Raw genomic sequence first — 22,916 nt, 5'->3', positions numbered from 1 at the left:
ACACTCAAAACGCTGCTTGAACTCTCTCTGGCCAAGGTTACATTCATGACCCGTGTAACCAATTTCATTGCAACGTCTCAGCCTTATAAACTGTGTCTAAAACAAATTACTGTACATAGGTGTTGCTGTGTCGAGCCATTTTTTTTATAAGTAACTAAATAGCAATTGGATTGTGAAGTTTAAGCACATGCTGAAGCAAGCCCAAGATTAGATTGTTGTGAATCTATCATTTATCTCGTTTTGCGGGGTCAGAAACATTTAGATTTCCAGGGCAAAATGCAGAGTTCTAAAATATATATAACATGTTATATCAGCACCATGCTGACTGAGGGTGTAAGCTGCTGCCTGAACAGAGGGTGACACAAGGCAATTCGCAGAAGTATCAAGGAAGGAACTTAGAATTCTAAGCTTAGAATTGCTACAGGCATGCATTATATTCAAGGACTAAAGACATTTGTATCCACATCATTAATAAAACTTTTTTTGGGTGGGGTGGGGGGAAGGTAGGGTTCAGGTCGATTTTTGGTGCCCAAAAAAGGAGAAAATTTGGAGGGGGAGAAATTTCTGTCTATTTGCATGATTTTCGCTCTCCCTCTCACACTTTTACACAAAATTCCAGTTGTGTGCATTCACAAAGTTACACATGAAAGTGCAGATATCTAAACAATAATACCATTAATAATGCCACTGACAACTTGCAATTATATAGCATATACTTTTCACGTGGGGAAGCATCTTACTTTGTTCACCTGGTAACCAATACTACCTCGCACATTTGCAAAAATCAATTCACAGATTGGAGAATCCACGAACACTGAATTGTGAAATTCAGTTGTGGGCACGTGTGAAACTGCACATATTACACGTTTTTTGGGTGGCGGGGGGGGGGGGGGGGGGGGGTCAGTCAGGTGTCTGATACATGCAAAAATCCAGAACTATGCTTACTTTCCCGATTACCCCAGTTCTTGCCAGGCTGCACTGGCTGCCTGACCCAGAGAGGATCGACTTCAAGATCCTCACTCTTGTCTTCAAACCCCTCTACTCCTCTGCACCCCCCCCCCTACCTCTCTGACCTCCTCTGTCCTCAAAACAGTGCCTGTTACCTTTGTTCCTCCGGGTCTGGCCTCCTCCTTGTCCCCTGAGTCCTCCGCTCCACCCTCAGCTGCTATGCCTTCAGCCACTATGCCCCGAGGCTCTGGAACTCCCTTCCTCACTCCCTTCGCCTCGCTCCCTCTCTTCCTATTTTCAGGTCTCTGCTGAAGACCTTTCTTTTCGACCGTGCCTTTGGTCACCTTCCTCCCCCTCCCCTTGGCTCGGCCTCGGAATCCATTACTGTAAAGCGCTCTGAGACACCGTCCGGCGTGGAGGGCACTATATAATTCCAAGTTGTTGTTGTTGTTAAGCGCATCCAAACCAGAAAACATGGGCAGTTATTAACAGCAAGATAAAGTTACTTTAATTAGTTTAAAGACAGAACAAAATATTCTTTCGTTTCATTAATAGCACCCAAAGTGAAACACAAGTTTTGCATGTAGATCAAGATCACAACAAATTCAGTCTCCTGTGGTACATGGTCTCTGCTAAAATAGCCTCCCACTTTTTTCCCTTAAGTAAAAGCCGAGTAATGTGCTCTGAGACGCTACCCTGCATGGAGGGTTCTATATAAGTGCAAGTTTTGCTGTAATACAGGAGATTACAGGCAGCATTTAATGGACAAAGATGGTAGCTGTTTTCAGTTGCAGCTTAGTTAGAATAGTAACTGCGGATAGGGTTGGTACAAATCTATTTGGATTTTTTTCCGACTTGTCGGATATTGGGTTATTTTTAAAATGATTTTTATGATGACAATTGTCACACTTCGCACAAAAAAAGAACAAAAGGTTAAAACTGCAGCCTCAGTGAAAGCCCATGATGTGGACTCCAACTGCACATTCAGACACCCTTACCCCAGGCTCTCATTGGAAGGCTCCCCCTTGTTGATCACTGATCCCTCAACAAATCTTTTCTAACATTCCAACTGGGTTTTAATTAATTTCTTTCTCAATTTCTTATCCTTATAGAACTGTGGAAAAAAATCGATTCTGGAACATTGCAAATCCAATGAAAATCTGTGTTTAGTGATTTTTTTATTGAATGCTGGAATGAGTCGAAACATTCATACCTGCCTTTCCTACCTATGCGTTACCAGATACAACAAAATTCTATCTACAGATATACACAAAACAATAATGTTTTGCAACAAATCACGCTCTGAAGCTATACAACAGAAAGTGTAGCCTTAAATCCCCAATAGAGAGTTCCTGATATTAGGCAGGGGTTGTCAGTGATAGAAGCTCTCGCAGAGGGAAGGGATTCAGTTTTCCTTGTACTTCCCTAGAGTGAATCAAAGAAGCTTGTCGTCTTTCTACAAAATACCTCCCAGCAACGTGTAGATAAAAGTGGCTGCAGCTTCTAAGTGGGCTGTTCACCTCTAACACAAACAATGTTTCCAAAGAACTCAAGATGTCGGCATTTGGAATGTTTCTGCACTGTCCGGCACTGATAATGACTGTATCCAAAAGCCAATGAAATTGAAGATAACCTTCTCTCTGAGATTCTGAAGCATGTTCATATCGCCTCCACAACTAGCCAACACCCTAAAGTAGCCTTAGCATGCAGCGTGTGCATGTAAACTTAGCCAAGCCATAAGCGCTGATGAATTTCCATCAACTGTCAGTCAAAGTTGCAATTATCTTGATAAGAGGTCATTCTATTCTTATAAAACGATTTGTTAAGATTATTGTATGTCATTTTGAACTGACAGATCATCAGGAAATATTAGAAGATGGGGAAAAGAATTTCCTCCTGTCTTCTGCCTCTTTAGAAGCTCTTCTGCACAGAATCAGAAGACTAAATACTGTCTAAAATGGGGGAGGGTGGGTGTGTCAAATATTATAATTGCTTCTACACTCCTCCTGAAAGAATCCTGATTCACGATGAAAAATAACCTTAAAAACAATAAAACATTACAGTAAAATTTGTGTTGCTTGTAATTGCATTCCCTCAGCCTTGCCAATCTTTGTAAAGCTGAATGGTTGGAACATGTCCAACGCGAACACCTGTGGCTGCTAAATAACAGAACAAATCGAAAGAGGCTAGAGGTTTGCTGAGCCAGTCAGGTGAGCAGCATTGATGCAGGCAGGGCCAGCTTTCCGCTAAAATTTATTCTGACCTCAATAATTTATGGCACTAAATCACACCATGATGTAAAATACCCAAGTGAGCACTCTTATGCTTCATAGCTACAATATCAAAGAAAATCCTTTGCTCTTCCAATTAATGCTTCATATATTGCATCAACCACTCCCACCCTCCCTAACTAATCTTCAGCGAGGTAGTGCACACTCCATTCCAGACAAAGGAGAATTTTGGTGTGTAGATGAACTGCCAATGTGAAACTGTCAATCTGGTTTGGATACTCTTAAGCCTGGTGATGGGTTTTTACATTTGTCAAACACCTGGCTGACCCAAAAAAATCCCCTACTTTTCAACCACCCGCCTTTTAAAAAATACCAAACATTGCAAACATTGTGGATCATTGATATTCTCAACTGTCTCAATCCTGTGTGAAACTACATGTCGATATCTTAACAGCAGCAGATGCATTCAAAGACATGTTTATTAGGTCAAGGCACGCAAGCTACTGGAGCAATTCAATGAAGATACAGAACTGCGGAGGAAGGTTCATTGGAGCAGTGCTTTCAACTTCAGTTTGTTAGGTGCCTGATTCAATATAAGTCTTAACACGGTCGACAAGATTTAACATAAAAAAAAGGAAACTGGTATTCCTGTCAATTGAGAAGTGTCGCGAGAAACTGCAAACAGAAGTTATCAAACTAACTTTAAGTGTTTCAAATAAGAATTATTTTTTCATAAAAGCTCAACTATAGCAAGTCCTTTTTCAAACGTAAGGTAATCAGACAATCTAAGCCAGGATCTCAAACAGATTTGTAGATTCTTTCCGACAGCAGGGTTCCTTAAAACAGTCTGTGCTGAACAGCTTGCTGCTGGCAGCAGTCAGGAGTGCACGTTCCACTGCTGTGCTTAATGTTTCCACTCTAGAACGGCCCACTGAAGACGGTGGGGGCAGAGTGGATGAAGGCCTGCCCACCAATGGTGGGGCGGGCGAGATGGGAGACATGAAACAGGTTGGAGCCCACTGAGTGGAGGAAACGGACAGGTTGGTAAGGCGTTAGGAGATCACAGAGGTAGGGGGGAGCAAAGGCATGGAGGGCTTTGAAAGTGAGGATCAGGATCTTGAATTGTATCTTCTGTGTGATGGGAAGCCAGTGGAGTTGGGCGAGGATGGGGGTGAGAGGTTCGTGGAGCCTGGTGCGGGAGAGGACACGGGCTCAGAGTTTCGGATCATCTGCAGCTTGTGGAGGGAGGAGTTGGAGAGGCCGACAAGCAGGGAGTTTGCATAGTCAAGTCTGAATGTTATGAGGGCTTCGGCAGCCTGCGGTGTGAGAGTGGCAAAGCTGGGCGATGTTGCGGAAGTGGAGAAAGGCTGGTCATGGCACGGATGTGGAGTATGAGGAACGGTTGAGGGTCGAACAGGACGCTGGGGTTCTGTGAGATGTAGAGTGCCTCCATGGAGGGTGATGCTATCAGCGCCAGAGGTATGGAGGCACTGCAGGGAGCTAAGCAAGAGGACCTCGGTCTTGTTGAAATTCAACGGCAGGAAGTTAGCTCTCATCCAGGACTTGATGTCTGACAGGCAGTCTGCGAGGACAGCAGTGGTCCTGGAATCGAGGGTGGTGGCAGAGAGGTAGAGTTGGGTGCCATCCGGATACATATGAAAGTTGACCCCATGTCTAAGGATGATATCACCAAGAGGGAGCATATCGATATTGAAAAGGAGAGGGCAAAGGACAGAGCCCTGAGAGACGCCACACTTGACGGTGCGGGGGCTGGAGGATAAGCCGTTTTTGGAAATCAGGAATACTGGAAGCTCCTTACTCCTGAGACTAGTGCAAGGTACAAACCAGAGGTGAAGGTCTAGGTATGGAGGATGGCTAGATATTTTGATCCTCTGCTCAATTACATTGAAGTGTGTTAGTGAAGGAGTATAGGGAACTCTCTAGTCGAAACTTAAATGAGTAACCAGGGAAAGTCCATGCTGGGGTAGTTGCACCTTAATTGTGGAGGAAAGGAATGGGCTGAATTTGGTGTATGGCCATGTTTCAAGCCTTTGCTGGAAATCACTGGCTGCAGTGGTTCAATTTAACCCTCAGGTAAAGCAGCACATCCTATATTGCTTGAAATGTTTTCAGGAAAGGGCTGGGGGTAAATATCTGGTTAAGAATGGATTGAGTTGGTGTACGAGAATCACCCGGATTGGTGCTTCCCCTTCACCTTGCTTTGATAATGTTTCTCTTTCTTTGTCAGAAAGTGCCTCGACTCAACTTGTTACCCTGATCCATCTGAACTGGGAGTTCTCTGACAGTAAAACGGTACTGTGATACCGAAAACATTTACCATTACATAAACCTCAAAGCAATGGCACATCTGTAACGCCAATATTTTTTCTTCAAATTGGTTTTATACTGAGTAATTATGGAACAGTCCAAATGACGAGTTTTGCATCTTGTTATAACAGCCAGCAGAAGTCATACTTCCCCTTTAACTGTTTCCCGATAGACATCGCATTCCATGATGTTATAAATTAATTATGCTTGATAATGTTACACTAGAGAAGAAACAAATTCTGGTTCGCTTAACAAAAAGCTCCAGTAATCAGCATGGTGATCTAGGAAGCTCTGGCAAGTAGCTTATTATTGGACGGAATGAAAGCGGTTTCATTATCTGAACAGTGGAGTAATTAGCACAATCATTAATAAAATTATAGTAAGTGAAAAATAATGTGACATATTACTCCCAAGCAAGATGAAAGACAGGGTTTAATGGTAAAAGAAGAATTTGGAGACTCAGCAAAACTCTGGGACCTTAAAGAAAGGGAAGTCAGCAGGAGCATGAATGGCTAACAGACGAAAATGTGCAATTGGGGTCGGCAATTGCATTCCAAACTAAACAAAAGGTCAGGGACTGGATCAGGGTATTAAGGGATATAGGACAAGGGCGGGTAACTGGACTTGAGGTACAGACCTACCATGATGTTATAAAATGGCGGAAGAGGCTCAAGGGGCTGAATAGCCCACTCCTGTTTCTATATTTCTGAAAGTGTTTGCGTATTTTTGGTGCGACGGTATTAATCATTACAACTGTTTCATACCCACATCACACACACTATCAGTAGCCGCTATTCTGAGTATCATTTCACAGGAAAAAATATATTTCTACTGCATTGTGCCCACGATTCCGAGTTACTTTTCTGTTGTTTGAGCCTGACAACGAGTGGAATGGAGTCGGCAACATATTTTAATTGCGATGGAATCATGAACAAGTGAGGTGATGATACTTTAGTTAAAATGTGATGCATTTCAATGCAATTTGTGTCATTAACTCTCAGTCATTAGCAGTAGAAAATTATTCAAATCAGGCTCTGCTTCCAAGTGTGTTCTGAGATGGGTGGGAGCGTTGTGACCTTTTAATAGAATCCATGAAACTCAGTTCAATTCTGACATGCTCACGTGCAATTGCAATACACTGTTGCCTTGGTAACAGCACACAAACCTACTTGTGCTGATGCAAGTCCAACTACCACTCTATTTGGATCTAAGACACTCTACTTGAAAGTTTGCTTCCTTCATGTCGACTCTATAAAACAATCATTTAAAAAAAAAATCAAACAGCAGAACAACAAACATTTTACAATGTACTGTATAGTACTTTGGGAAATATTTTGCGACCAAGCTTCCCAAATTCCTTCAAGAAAGCCTTTTAGCATGCTTCAAGAAATCGCACTTAATGCAAACGAGATGTGCCACTTTGTGAAATACTTGTGAAATACACACAAAAATGATGCAAAGGCATTTTCCAAGGACGCAATGAACTATTTGTATTTGAACCAAAATCAAAGGGATACTTTGATGCCCGGAGGTCTCAGTTGGAGTGACACAGAATAAATCCATTGCATCGTTGAATCCTTCAAGTTCAACATACTTGACAGGAACGTCTTCTGATGAAGAGATCATGACTGAGTAAAGCTTGGAATATTTTTGGTAATCTGAATTGACCATTTTCTCAAATTGTCCTAAAGATATTCCAATTAAAGTTCCTCTTTTAGGAGTCAGATTCTTTATATAAAATGTACAGGTGCAATTACCCTCACCATCTGGTTGATGAAACACAGTATTTGTAATAATTCAGTGATGCAATTAATAAATATTGGTTTATTGCAGATCCTCATTCTCTTATCTCTTGTTTCATATCCGCATTCATCCAGGCAGCAAATCCCTAAATAAACTTCACAACACCCTGAGACTTAAACATTGTTGTGTGATAGGATCCTTATCTTTCGAAGCATGATCTGTATGGATGTTGTCATTTTCTTTCTCATTTAGCTTTTATCAGATGACAAGTTAAAACTAGACAGCATCGCTGATTTACGTGCAAACACCAACATCAGTGACTGGAACTGCAGACTTCAAAATTGAAGATTTCCTTGGAGGGAAAGAAGTTCATTCTTTTCTGTCTTGGTTTGGCTCAACGTAAAAATACACAGAAAAAATTATATCAAGTCATTCCGAATAGGGAAACAAAACATAAGAGGTGCTGTAGATCTGATACATGTGGACTCTGAATGTCAAAGACAAAATATGATCTTTTCAGATAATAATAATCCTTGCATTTGATATAGCGCTTTTCACGTCTTCTAGACATCTCATATTTGACAAGGTACATATACTGACCAGGTTGATCCTCACAGTATGCTCCTGTGGATGTTTACAATTACGCAGAAGTACAGAGGAACCTTGCTATTGGGGTCAATCAATAAAATTTCGCCCACAAGATATATATTCAATTAATTTTACAGCATATTCTGTGAAGCGCTTTGAAACGCCTCAACAAGGTGCTATATCAAATGCAAGCATTATTATTATTACAAACGGGGCTATTTTATCCTGACTTGTGAGGTTTCCTCCCTCAATGCTGAGAGTGGGATTTTGGTCATCTTTAGATTCAACTAAAAAGACTGAAATAAGGCTTGGATGATAGCAAGCTGCCCTGATCATTAAGTTTCCATGAAGTCCACCTCTATTGAATAGTGGGACAGACCTCAAGTGCAGAATTGCTTCTCCTTACACCGCTACCAGGTGACACACAACCTTCCCTTTGAGGGTTCACGTTTCCACAGTGTGTTTAATGGAACTTGCACAAGTAAAATAGTAGCTCATCAGAGCTTGGGATTGGTTCTGGCCAAGCAATTCCTTCTGTTAAGAACAGAAACTAGTGAATTTCCTCAAGAATCAATTGTTTCACCTGTAGTTTTCCATTACGTTCCAATCTTTTTTTTAAGAAAATGCATTTCATGTATATTCTCTAAAAAAATGCCTAAGTCATACAGCAGGGAGAGACTTCTTGAAGCTCTCAAGGAATGGGTCATATTCTTTGATTCAGACAATACAAAGGGAAAGAGAAAATTAAGTGGCACTCCACTATGCTTCTCAGAAGCCAATCATTCCCAGAGGCTGAAGGCAGCCATCTCTTTCAGATACTTATATTGCACAGCAGTCGTTAGCCTGGTTTTAATGAAATAAGCAGCAAATAAGGTTTCTCTAGTCACTTGTCTTGTGTCCACAGGACAGAAATCCTCTGTAAATGATGTTAGAAATAAAACGCTATTGATTCCAGCCTTTGCAAAATGACTTCTGCTGAGGTGCTTACACTTAGTTGACGACAGTTAACCTCTCTCCCAGCCAAAGAGCAGGGAGGTAATGTTAATGAGATCGACCTCTTGTTCAAGAGTTTTTTTTAAAAAAGTTTTATGGCTTTGCCTGCACAAATATTTGACTGCAGGCATCGATTCCTCGCTGGGTAAAGCACGGAATATAATCTCACTACGAATTTCATCAGAATGAGGGAGGAAACATTTATAATTGGGGGGGGGAGGCATGAATTCAACTCCAAGAACAAGCCAGGGCCCAGATATCCAAAACCATTTATCTGAAAAAATAAAATTGGTAAATAAAGTGAAAGAGAATTCTGAGCATTCTGAGCATGTTGACCTTTTAGATAGGTTTAAAGCAAGAAGCGAAAGGAAAGGAGGAAGGGAGGTATGAGAGTGGTTCCAGAGAGCCAAGGGAATAGCGGCTGAAAGTTCAACCACTAATGGTGTATGTGGATATGGGATTGTGTGGAGTCTGGTCTGGGAGAGAATATGGACTACTGTGTTTTGGATGAGTGGCTACTTATGGAGAATAGAACGTGAGAGGTCAATGAGAGTGGTGAAGAAATGCAGGCTTCAGAAGATAAAACCATGGATGAGGGTTTCGGATGCTGAGAGAATAAGATAGGGACATAAGAAGGCAATAAGCTAGAGATGAAAGAAGGGGGTCATAGCCAAGCCTTTGAAACAGAGCTGGCAGTCAATAAAATGCCATTTTGACACACAAATTCAGTTAGTGAGTCAGCCACAGTCAAAGGCAAGAAGGTGCTGATATAATAATAATAATAATGTTCAGTTAAAAGAAGGTAAGCCTCAAACAGGACTTGATGTTTGACAAATGTTTTAAGACAGATTTGAATATCAAGTATGAGCTGCCCTGGTAAGACAACTGCTTTTCTCCATTTATATGAATGATTCAGATTCTGGAATAGACACAATTTTGTGCTGAAATGTTCTATGAAATTACCTTTTTTTAAAAAAAAGCCATTTAGAAAAATATAATCACTCCACTTTACAGTATATTCTGTGAAGCACCTTGAGACACCCACCTGACATGAAAGGCACCGAACCAAATTTAAGGATTTGAATTTTATGCAAACATCTTAAAATTCTCTATGGGACATCAAGCTCGAATCGCTGTGTGTGCTTCTTTGCATTATCGGTGGCTGGAAAACACAAGAGTCTCCAAATTATCACCAGCCATTAGGCCTGGGGCAGGAAAAAGCTGCCTGCAAAATTCTGCCAGTAAAGAGTGAGATCCATCTGTGATTGATAATTCAATGGGTTGCAAGATGTTGAGTAAGAAAAGCTTGTCCAAGTAGATAAGACAAACATTTTAATTAACTTGAGTGAATTCCTGTTAAACAAGCTCATCAGCAACCAACCGACTCCTTTTCTAACAGTCTTGGAAGCCTTTAGGAACATGAGGAATTATTGGCTTGCATATATTAGCACTCAGCTCTCCATGAGCTGTTCAGTAAATCAGAAATCATTTCCTGCTTTGTGCAAATCTCTGTCTTCATGACGGATGCTACGTTTTCTGATAGACAAAACTCACCAACCAGTTCAGTATTGGGGTTTTGCCTTTTCTCCAGACTGGACTTTCAGTAAGCTTATGGAAAACAGTCAATTCTTCCTATGCTTTGCATTAATATCTCCACTTCACAGTCAGTAGAATGAAAGCTAGAACAATGATGGGTAGTGGAGGAAGAGGCTTAAACAAAAATATTTTGCTCAGTTTCCTCTAGTTAAACAGGAGCTTCCAGAATTTTTGACATTGGTCATTGGTGTTAATAACTTCTTCTGTTGTCACCTGAAGTGCTAAATCCGATTGATTAATTTACTTTGGGGATTAAAATGAATTTACTGGAATAAGTAGGACATAAATTAAAAATCTCTTCCAAATAATCACCCTCAAATAAAACTGGTTACTTGATATCTACAAATTGGCTGCTACATTATCTACAAATACAGTAACATCATGTGAAGTGCTTTGAGATGTCTCAATGACGTCAGTGATATAAAATGCAAGGATTATTTTATCAAGTTATGCTCATGCATTGTTTTGTAAAAATCATCAAGCTAATACTGTTTTTTCTTCCAATTGCAAGAGAAACAATTCTCCATTCTTTTAACTTGTTTTATGATGTGATTCTACTTCCACGGTGTCTCACCTCTACTGCTGGTCAGCCGGAGAGAGAGGTATAGCAGAAAGAATTTGAAATGTTCTCGTTAATGTTACAGTTCCATAACTGTCCAGAGGTGTCACATGTCTACCATTTTCTCTGCTGGCAATCAAGTAAATTGAGGCACAAGTCTCAATCTCTGCATTAAGCAAAACGAAATAATGAAAGCAGCAAATACACTTTATAATAATTATAATAATCCTTGCATTTGATATAGCACCTTATCGCGTCTTTGCGACATCTCAAAGCACTTTAACCCTCAAATCGCACTCTTATTATCACTGATGATGTAACAATTATATTTAAAACATATCTTAGTTGTTTGTAGCTCCAACAGCAACCATTACTTCTATGCTGATGAACCCGAGAAGACATTTAAACCATTTGAAAGGAGAGGAACATTTCTGTCCCTGTTCGTATGCAGTGCTGTACTGGGTCAGCCAACCCAACCTGGGTTTACATATTTCACTCTGTAAATCCCAGGTAGTTCTGTTCTTTTGAACAGAAAGGCCTAGCTAGCGAGTGTAACATTTCAGAGTTTTTATTTCATTTTTGTGCTCAACCCAAGTTTCTAAAGGGAGGATTTATATATGAAATATAAATATATTACATCCAAAAAAATGCACAGCTGCAACAACGAGTTGCACTGCTTCGCAGGCAGAAGCTATTTTCAGGGTATGGGAGACTGAATTGCTGTGACTAACTGCATTGGGAGCTGCAAAAGTAATATAAAGAGAAGGCAGCTAAGCTCCTCATGCCAAGGGAAATCAATTGTCAGTTGACAGTTCCTTAAAGGAAGACAGGGACACTCCAGGATATTGCATTTGATGCTAGAAAACAAAAAAAATGTTGCATTCGTTCATTTCGATTTCAAAGCCTCACAAACAGTAATTTGCTTTGAGCAGCTCTTGCTTTCTGCTTCATTAATGATCCTGGCAAAAACACATTCTACTGTTAGCCTGACAGCTACACAGAATCTTTCTTTGCCTCTGTATTAATTTATGGATTTTATTTTACTTCTTTCCTCCCACCAATCCCAAAAAACATCACTTTGCTTCTGGACACAAATGACTTTCAACTAAAATGACATTGCACCAGAGGCTCATAGTAGAACAAATGCTGAACGTTCCAATTGAAGTCTCGCCCGCGAGAAGATCAGAAAAGTTCAAGATCAAACCATCTCATGCCCATCGGCACATTGTGTGCAGTAAGACCAGAAGTCATTTCCCTGATACAAAAGGATACAGCAGTAAAGGGGGGGAAAAAAGTAATAATGACAACGATCATTTATCTTACAAGCTGCGAATATAAAAATCAGTAATTGATACCAACCAACACAACAGAAATATTAAAACAATCACAAAATCTGTTCAAACATCGACCCATTTGATCTCAATCTTGCGAAATACGAATCTAACTGTGTTTCCTTTACAGCACCAAAGCTGCCATCTTGTCTACAGTTCTGGATTTGTTTTACCAGTCAAGTACATCATTTTGGAATTGGAGCATGAAGCTACCAGCTCAACATGGTTGCCTAGCAAATAAATGTGAGCATTGTGCAGTCCTTACTTGTATTCAGACTTCATATTTGGGGTGACAACTCCAATCTTACCTTATTTCAGACACTTTAGATCAGGGGTGGGCAATTATTTTGGCCGACGGGCCACTTCACGAGTTTTGGTAAGCTTCACGGGCCACAAACTTAATATAGATGCAAATGCTTAATAATAGCTCAAAATCAAGTCTTATATGTGTACACACATAAAATAAAGTTTATATAATTGACTTCGATTAAAATTAGGTTAAATAAAATAACTCATTAAGCAGACATTTATTCAATATTTATTCACACATTGATGCGAATGTGAGAAGCTCACTCAATGGGAAGACTGAAATCACTGATGTGCATTAACCGGACAATTGAAATCAGGCAATTTCTCCGTTGTTGCAATGCGGAGTACTGCTGCAAGGTGGTCATCAGTCATCACAGACCTATGTTTTGATCTATTGAATCCTCTTGCTCGAATGTAGTTGACCACTTTCGTAACTGTGTCCATGACATTGCTTAGTTTTAGAACACTGTTACAGAGAACTTCTTGGTGGATAATGCAGTCTATAAAAACAATCTGTTCCGGATTTGTTTCTTTGATTTGATCTTGAATTCTTTTCAGTAACCCAACATTTTTGCCTGTCAGATTTCGGCTTCCATCGGTGGTCACATTCACCAATTTTTTTCACTCCACATTTTAAGATACATTTATTTACTACCTCCAAAAAGTCTTCTCCAGTTTTCGTATCTTTCATTGACTGCATTGATACCAATTCTTCTGTGAGCTCAAAATGTTTGGTGATACCTCAAATAAAAATTATCAACTGGGCCATGTCTTTGACATCACAACTCAGTGAGTGCCATTGAAAAAGATGCAAGATTGCTTACTTTATTTTGTAACTGAAGATCCAGGTTCTCAAAGATATCCTCGACACGTCTCATTATAGTTCGCCTTGACAAGCTGATGTTCTCAAACTGTTTGTTCTTAACTGGGCATAAAATCGAGACAGAGTTAACCATACATTTCTTTATAAATTCTCCTTCAGAGAATGTTTTGCTATTCTTGGCGATTTTGTGTGCAATCACGTAACTCACTCTTGTAATCCCATACTGGGACGCAAATTGTTTTGTGAAAATACTTTGCTATTTTTGCATTCGAACAACCATCTCATCAGTTTTCTTTCCTTTTTCTTCGACAGAAACGTTCTTATATTTGCAAGCATGTTTGCTCTCAAAATGGCGATTCAAGTTGTAGTCTTTGAGCACTGCCACACTTTCTTTGCAAATTAAGAACACAGCTTTTCCACCCACACTGGTCNAAAAAAATATTTAGAAGTTCATTCTTTGTGGAATGTTTGGCTTTCAGGGTCCATTTTCCGCTTCTTTGATAAACTCATTTCGATTTAGCGTCCGTTTCGCTGAAAAGTATTGCCGTTGTTGCCACGCGTATGTGTTTTTGAAAATTTGCCGATCCGTACTTAAGGGAGCGTGCGTACAACTAAGCAGTGTAATTGGCTGATGTTCCCAGTCAGATTCAAATGCAAAATTTGTGCAACTTTCTGGGACTGAACAAACTATAATTTTTTTCTACAGCTAGACACAATGAGGGGCCGGTTAGAATCATTTGGCAGACCGGATATGGCCCGCGGGCTGTCTTTTGCCCACCCCTACTTTAGATGGAGCTTTTCATTCAAGGTTTAAGCGGTTATCCTAAGAAAACAAAAAAAAGTTATGAGTTTAACCCTTTGTACAATAACATCATTCCCTTCAAAACCTCTTACTTTTGTATGTTTCTTTAACCAGACTTTAGCTAATTTACCACAGTGCTACTGTATAATGCAGATTTTGAAGAGTTGTGGTTTTTCTGGAACACTTGACTGTGGTGCCTGTGCAAACACGTCCAAACTTGTCCTCTATGATACAGTGTCAGGATACTGTTTACATGGATAGCAACAACGGTTCCTACATTCTCACAGCAAGAAAGTAAACTGAGAAACATTACCATATTTATCTTGCGTTGTACAGCAACTGTGCGTTTCGGCATCACTGGTGCCTTTAGATGTAGCTTTAGGCTGGTCCACACATTTTTCAGCAACAGGTATCAATTAAATGTGAATTCACGTTGATAATATTCAATCTGAACCACATCAAAACAGGCAACAAAAAAAAGTAAACGTGAAATCAAAAATGAAAGCGAAACGTCTTCTGAATCGTTTTTCAGTGCAACATTTTGAGTCCTGAAAGGTTTAGAAATTGGCCACAGATACAATCAAATCCCATGGCTTATTAAATTTGTATCTTTTATCTGCTCAGCACCTCAGCAGGATGTAATTAAGTGCTGTATTGCAATCCCAGTAACACTCAGCTCCTTTCATTTGGTTATAAGATCTGATCTGGGTTATTTAAAGCAAAATCTAACTATTTCCCTCAAGAGACATTTTATTGGCATAAAAGCACTATAATGTAGATTTTCCGACATGTCTTATCAGTTACAAATTGCTTACCAGGATCCCGTGCTGCTACCTTCAGTTTACAAGCAATTAATTAACTTTTACTGAACTGTGTTTTACGCCCTTTATCTGGATCTTCTTTGGAAAAGGTAAAAAATAATTAGGCAATAACAACATTGGCCTAGCTCTGCATAATCAAGTGAATCTTTTATTTCTCAATATGAAGTTAGCAATAAACCATCCTAAACCAATGATGATACAGGTAGAGTTGATTTTGAATTACACTGCTACAGATTTTTTTAAAAAAATCCAAATACCCAGTTTATCCTCAATTTGGCAAAGCTCCCTACAAGGCCTCACACTAAAAATACCATCAATTGGAGTCTGTTTTCAGATGCACATTCAGATGTGAACTGAATTCATGAAACAGAAATTAACAAAAGTGATGGACAGAAGACGGGTTTAGAAATCCTCCCCAGAATTTCTACTACATCTCCTTCCACACAACTGTAAACATTCTTGGACATGTATCAAAAGTTCCATTCATGGAGCTCAGGCACTGTTTTTCATTACTTCTGTTTCAATAATGGTGATCGCTGACATTTTCATTGCCACAGACCAGGAAGAACATTAAAGAATAAAGCAACACAAACAGACCACGTGACACCAGAAAGGTCCAGGAATTCAAAGCACATAAAGTATGATGGATGTAAACTGGCCCTTTAATGGCTTGTGATGGTATATGTGCATTTGCTGCTCATGTGTTTAATTTTACACAGATACACACACACACACACACACAAATAGACACACGCACACAAAGAATCACACAGATGAAGGAGACAGACATTATCGAATGAAGTGACAGCATGTCCTAATAAATCTTACTTCCAATTTCCACCTTCTAAAATGTAACTTCAATTGATCACAAGATCGCAGTGATGATATTATGATCTAGTGGAGTTGTTTTTTTTTAAAAAGGCGGAAATGAGTTGTTGGATTAATCAGCAAACGCTGTCACTTTATTGGACAATGCCTGATGTGCTGCATTATCAGTTATGCGATTCTTCATTGCAATTTGGCCTTAGGTAGAAACCTTCCTCTCATTCATATCATTCAGCTCAGTTTGCACCATTTCTCTCAAGACTAAAAGCACAGTTTCAATGTAGAATACAATCATTCCCCATCAGCAAATCATTGCTAAAAGAATTGGTAGCAGTGTTCATGGTCACTTGTACTAACTGTTTGCATTACATTGCTGTTATTTTATGTTTTTATGTAATTTATTAGCATTGTAAACATATGTAAATATTTGGATCATGTCCAAAGGTTTTTCAGTAATAATAGACTAAGGTATAATCCCCAAAGTATTTATTATCTATTTTCCTTATTATCTTACCAATGTCACTAACCATGATAAAATTGGATAGAGCAGATCCTATATAATGACCCAACAGCTTCTATGATAAAGGTACACTTATGTTCTTCTTTTGCAGAAGGAAATAGGTACAATTTATTGTACACCACTGAACAAAGGCTCTGCATAAAAATCAACTCTTTCTTCTTGTGACCCCAATAATTTGTACCCATTAATTCAGTCAATATTCAGATGGCCAGTTTACTCTGCAAACCTCATTATACAATCTAAATTATACCCAAACTGTATTATTCATTATTTATAATAATGCTTGCATTTGATACAGTGACTTTCATGTCGGGAAGATGTCTCAAAAGGCTTCAAAGGCTATACAACAACAAGATTACTTTTGTATAGCGCCTTTCACGTCGGGAGGATGTCCCAAGGCGCTGGACAGAGTACAGCATTTTAGACCCGAGCTGGGATCAGGGGGGAGAAGGGAGGGGAAGGGAGGTGACCGACGGCATGGTCGAAGAGGAAGGTTTTGAGGCGGGACTTGAAGGAGGCTAAGGAGGGGACAAGGCAGAGTGACTGGGGGATGAAATTCCAGAGGTTGGGGGCAGAGGGGCTGAAGGCTTTCCCGCCAATGGTGGGGTGGGTGGGTCGGGTGACATGGAGCAGGTCGGAGCCGGCTGAGCGGAGGGATCGGGCGGGTTGATAGGGGGTTATCAGGTCGCAGAGGTAAGGTGGGGCAAGGCCATGGAGGGCTTTGTATGTGAGACCAGGATCTTGAACTGGATCCTCTGATGGATAGGGAGCCAATGGAGTCAGATGGGAATGGGGGTCACAGAGTTTGGTGCGGGAAAGGACACGGGCTGCAGAATTCTGGATTATCTGCAGCCTGTGGAGGGCGGAGTTGGGAAGGCCGACAAGCAGGGCATTTGCATAGTCGAGCCTGGAGGTGATGATGGCATAAACAAAAGTTTCAGTGGCCTGAGGGGTGAGGTAGTGGCGGAGTCGGGTGATGTTACGGAGGTGAGGGAAAGCAGAGCGGGTCATGGCTTGAATGTGGGGAAGAAGACACCTAGGTTCCTGACTGGCTTGGTTAGTTGAAGTGTGCAACCATGGAGGTTGATGCTGCCAGAGCCTGAGGTGCAGAGGCACTGGCGTGAGCCAATCAGGAGGGCCTCAGTCTTGTTCACATTCAACTGTAGGAAATTTGCCCTCATCCAGGACTTGATGTCTGACAGACAGTCTGTCAGGACGGCAGTGGTCCTGGAGTTGAGAGTGGAGGCAGAAAGATAGAGTTGGGTGTCATCTATATAATAAACTATATATATATATATAAAATCTAAAGTATAGTTACTGTGTGTTTTATGGGCGAATGTGATAGCCAACTTACACATAGCAATGTCCCACATACAGCCATGAAAAAATATTGTGGTAATTTTCATGAAATTTCAGGGGGTAATGTAATACCATCATGAAGCCCTCTATGTATGTCTTCCAGGAACGCAAGCCCATTTTTTTGCCCCCTTGGACTGAAATCAAAACAATCCAGACAATTGTAGTTCTTGCTTGTTCAAAAAGTCACACAACGAGTCAGAAATGTTAGACGTTTCAACTTCACCATAAATTAGGCAGCTCAAAAAATAAGGTTAATTGCGCTCGGGAAGCTAATCTCGGGCTCAGCTGAAATATTTTCAATGTTTTGATCTAATTGGATTTTTCGCAGTAAACTTTAATTGCACATTGTGCTTCCCTTTCGTCTCATTCGCTATTACCAACAACATGCAAAATCTGTTTTTTGGTGTTTAGTCATTATTCAGAAAAGGCAAAGCAGCACGTTACATACTGAAATAAATGCCAAGTCCCAGTTCTTTAATCTTTTCTATCCCCCACCCCTTGCCCCAATATGCAGACAAGCATTTTTTTAATGAAAATTCAAAATTGTTATCTGTAATGCTAAGTGCAGCACAGCTTCATAGAATGAGCAACAAAAATCACATTCTGTAAAACTGTAGAAGTGGTCAATGCAGATTATTTATTATTTTTTTTAAACAGAGAAAATTGTTTTCTTTGCAATTGATTTTGAAATGTTGATTTGCATTATATCACACATCCCCAAGGATGGGGTACAATCATGCTCTCAGGGCTCTGTCATTCTGCCATTAAGCAGGAAGTTGATGGAGTGGCCAAGAGTAAGTCATCATCAGAATTCCTCCCTGTAGGCAATCTAACGGTGACTTTATATTCATGCTCATTGGCAAACTACGAGTGATGTGTCAAAGTCTTGCTGCTGGCGCAATATATCTTTTGTGTTTTCCCTGCATCTGTCTTCCCTGTTGGCTCACAGGCTGACGTCTACAAGAGCTGAATGCCTATAGGCCAGATGGTGAGTAGTGGAACAAGCAAAGACCAAACAGTCTCTGATGTGTTGCTTGATCTTTCTTCGGATGCAACCTTCAGTGCGGGTTTTGCTAGCGCAGCAATAGGAAAGAGGTCCGCATTAAGTTAGGAACAGTTTGATAAGGTACTGAACTCGGTTGAACACAAACTAAATTGAAATCCAATCATATTGAACCTCATCTCCACATAACTCATGCACCAATACCATAACATAATGGTGGGATATCTCTAGTTTGATCTGAAAGACCAATATATACTGAAAATAATTACCTTCTTTGGAAGTAAAGGCCTGTAAGGATTAATGCACTTTTCCAACTTGCCATTCAAATCTAAATGAGCTTATTATGCTCAGCAAGGGGCGAGTCTAATAGGTGGGTGTGGCTTGAGGCAGGGATGTCACACCAGTCGGTTGAGCTACCAGTTTGTGAAATGTGACATGAGATGTACGTTCCACAATTCTACCCAATGGTACCCATCACACACATGATTTCTCCTGTAAAAATCTGACAATGCGATGTGTCACAATCTCCCACTTTCTATTGAGCGCACAAGAAATTGGGAAAGCAATGGAGGTGCAACAGCATGAAATTCAGGAGTGTGACTCTTTCCTCTAACCACACCAGTCTCTTCTTCTGGGTCAGATGAATTCTGATGAATAAGAGTCCAATAATTCCTAACTCACATTCCCCTCCTGGAAGCTTTGGCTGGAGGGCCAGTACTGAGCAGCAGTGATGAAGATGCTCTTATAATACCAAAGATCTTGGGCATGTTTTCTGCTCTGGAACCAGTCAATTCAATACAGCTTCAGGATCTTCCTCTCAACAATGTAGGGTGAAGACATTCAGTGTTTGTGTACTCACTTACTGAAATATTTTGCTGGGGGTAGACAAAACTAAAAGTGCATTTATACTTCCTTGAACTGGCGGATCGGTCAAGCGTGACCCATTCGAAGTGACAACCATTCAGGTTCATTTAAAAAATTGTCCCATTCTGATACACGTTACTTTTAAAAGTGCACACACAATAATTAAATAAATAAAATAAATAAATAATCACAATTGTCACTCTTGATGTTCTTAGCTCTGTATTAGGCTTCGGGTCTTTGTATCTGTATCCAAGTTATGTGACTTCACATATTTAAGGGCTGGTAGTAGTAGATTATGGCATTGCAGTTATAAGCTTTCTTTAAACAAGTATGCATTCATTTTATAATAATATCTCCAAACCCTAGGCTCACATGTGAGGAATGAGCTCTTGGCTTCCCAACCTTGAATTCAGGAGAGAAGAAGGGAGAAGCTAATGGAAAAAAATAATTTGAAAAATAAATACAAAAACATGCAGTTATACAGTGTCTCAGAGCACTGATACAAAGAATGTAAGAAATCAAGCAAACTACATTTGCCTGATATTCTCTGCAAACAGATATGCACAGCCTCTCCATTGATCCTTCAAGTACAGTAACCACCAAGATGCCTAAAAAGACAGTTGGAGAAAGTCATCACATTTCAATTCACCCAGAGAAATGATTCAATCAGACTGATCTCAATTCACATCAAAAATGATGTAAGTTGATAGTATTTGCCTCAAGCAAGAAAACAGCTGCTTTATATCATCAAACCATTTATTTATAAACAGCAGCCGTGCTGTGCCGTTTGTGCCTCTGAGCAGATTTATGCATCCTTCAAACATCAAAAAAAGCAAAAACAAAACAAATTTGGAACAAGATCCAATGCAGAGTCATGTCGACTTCCTTTGAATGATTGTTCTGGATTGTAACCCAACCTCAGTAATAAGACCACTGAGACTTGGCTCTCGGATCATTGAGATTATATGGTTTATATTAGGTTGTGGAACAATTATTACAGTATCCATCTCATTCCAATATGTCCAACATTTCATTCCAAACATGTTATCATGATAGTTGTAACAATCCTCAATGTGCCAGAGGCTGACTATATTCTTTCTAAAAAAAATTAGATACAACTATACATATTAAGTTAAATTTAAAAATTAATGTTTTTTAAAAAAAACAAGTACCGCTATTTTTGGGCTATAAGTCTGAGATATCCCATCTTTAATCCATAACTTTGGAATTTCCAACATCATGAATTGTAAAGAAGTGAATCAATGACACAATCATTTATGCGATTTTCTTTCTCAGCAAACTAGTCCAATATACACTGGAAGAGCAACAATGCAACAAATTCTCATTGCAAAATTTTTAAATAACTCTCACTTCACTATGTGACAATTGCGGTAAAGAGACTGATACAGAAAGGGAGACCCACATACACAGGTGTACACACACACATAGAGCAAAAACACACTGGTGGTAAAAGCACAACTCAAATGACAACATTAATGCCCTTGGATCAGAAGGCTGCTGGTATCATTTTGTGGTGTGTGCTGAGGCTAGGGTGTGATAAAAACAGACACTTTTCTGGGTCCTGATCCATATCCAATAAACCCTGCTGAAATGTCCAGATGTTCAAGCAAATGGCTTAACTGTAATGGTTTTCATGGTCAAAAAGTCCATTCACATTTATTCCCTTAGGACACAAATGAAGAATTCGCAAACTGGATAACATACTGGATCCCAGGACTAAAGGCAGGCAAATGGCATTGCTCTGGAGATTTTGACACTTATCAGAAGAGCTGGTTTCTCTCTATTGCACCCCCCCCCCCATGGTAATGGAAACTGGATCGACACCAAAGTTCTTCCCAACACCTCTCCCTTCTCCCATTTTCTACATGTTGTCCAGCTGCTGTGGAAACTATCTGGCAACATAAAGACAGTCACTAAACTTTACAGTAATTCCTGTGAAGAACTTTGAGATGTTTCCCCTCCCCCACCCCCACGTGATGTGAAAGGTACTATAAAATACAATGATTATTAATATTATTATTATAAATGAGGGAGTTTCTACACAAAGAAGCAGGATAGATGCAGAACTGGACAAGAAGAAAACAAAAATCTACTTGCAGTAAACTGATCAGTGAAATATATTGCCCCACCTCCATCATGAATACTTGACCACTGACAACAGTCTCCATTCAAAATTATTGTACATCTTGGAACACATTTTGGTCTATTCATCCACAACCACCAACTTGGCCCCCTTTTGTATGGTCAAGGCATTGACATGGGCTGGTGGAGTGCCCATTCAGCCTAAACGTCATGTACAATTTGGCCCTTAACTCTCTGCTTCAGAGCAGTCATGTTGCCCAGAAAAGTTTGACCTAGAGCAGATGTTATATTTGCAACAGCATCGAGCATTCAACTGTGTTTATTTTAAAATCATAAAGATCTCAACCTTAAAGGAAGCTCTCAAATAATTAAAACGTTTTTCACTGACAGGACACTGTAAACCTGTAAGACATGCTGCAAAGACAATTCTAAATTATTCCTACTGAACAGAACCAAACTTTCCAAGTGACCTCCTTTTAGCAGAAACTTTCCTCATTATGAATGCGGATTTGTCGGAGGCCCTGACACCCATTTTCTCATTCTCCGAAGACAAAATTGTCACCTTCATAAATCAAAAATGAATCGCCAGTTTTTCAATCGACACCAACAAATGATTCCATTATGTACTTTGTCCCCACTTAATAATGCAACGCCTCTCTTTTGATGCTATCTCACCTTATTTGCTTTCATTGCAACAGTTCTCTCACCTTGAGCTTCTTACAAGCTATATTATCCTTCAATAAAATAAGATAGAACATTCCTAAACACCTGCTACATAATTCCTTGTTGTCATTGCTCAGTCAAAACAAGTCAGTCGCACTGCCAACCAATTTGGAGCGGTAGCCAATTGTCAGTTTTATTCACAATGAGACTGCAGAAATTAACAATGAAACTGCATAAAAGTAAAATTTGGAATGTCTCTAACATTGTTTAGCAATTTTTTGTGTTTAGTTTTATTTAAAACTGGTTAGAAATAATATATGTAGAATATTGCAATAACTTTTGGAAGCAAATTATAAACAAACGAGATGGTAGTAGTGTGCCTTCAGTCTTATTTGGGAGTAACAAGCCCTAACAGAGTAACACGCAAACCAAACAGCCTAGGAAAATTGCTAAATCGAGCTTTTATGAGGTTATTGAATCACTTAGTCTCACAGTTTGTTTCAAGTG

The 22,916-nt window shown here is 39.8% G+C and overlaps 1 protein-coding gene across 4 annotated transcripts in view; it reads right to left on the bottom strand.

Moving 5' to 3' along the window:
• LOC103175217 (alpha-(1,6)-fucosyltransferase) overlaps window positions 1–22,916 on the bottom strand; it is a 220,056-nt gene that overhangs the window by 71,474 nt on the left and 125,666 nt on the right. The window lies entirely within an intron of this gene.

This window comes from Callorhinchus milii, unplaced genomic scaffold, assembly GCF_018977255.1.
Source record: "Callorhinchus milii isolate IMCB2004 unplaced genomic scaffold, IMCB_Cmil_1.0 Scaffold9, whole genome shotgun sequence".
Taxonomy (NCBI): Eukaryota; Metazoa; Chordata; class Chondrichthyes; order Chimaeriformes; family Callorhinchidae; genus Callorhinchus; species Callorhinchus milii.
The sequence above is the reverse complement of the archived record's forward strand: the minus strand, read 5'-3'. Positions and strand labels throughout refer to the sequence as shown.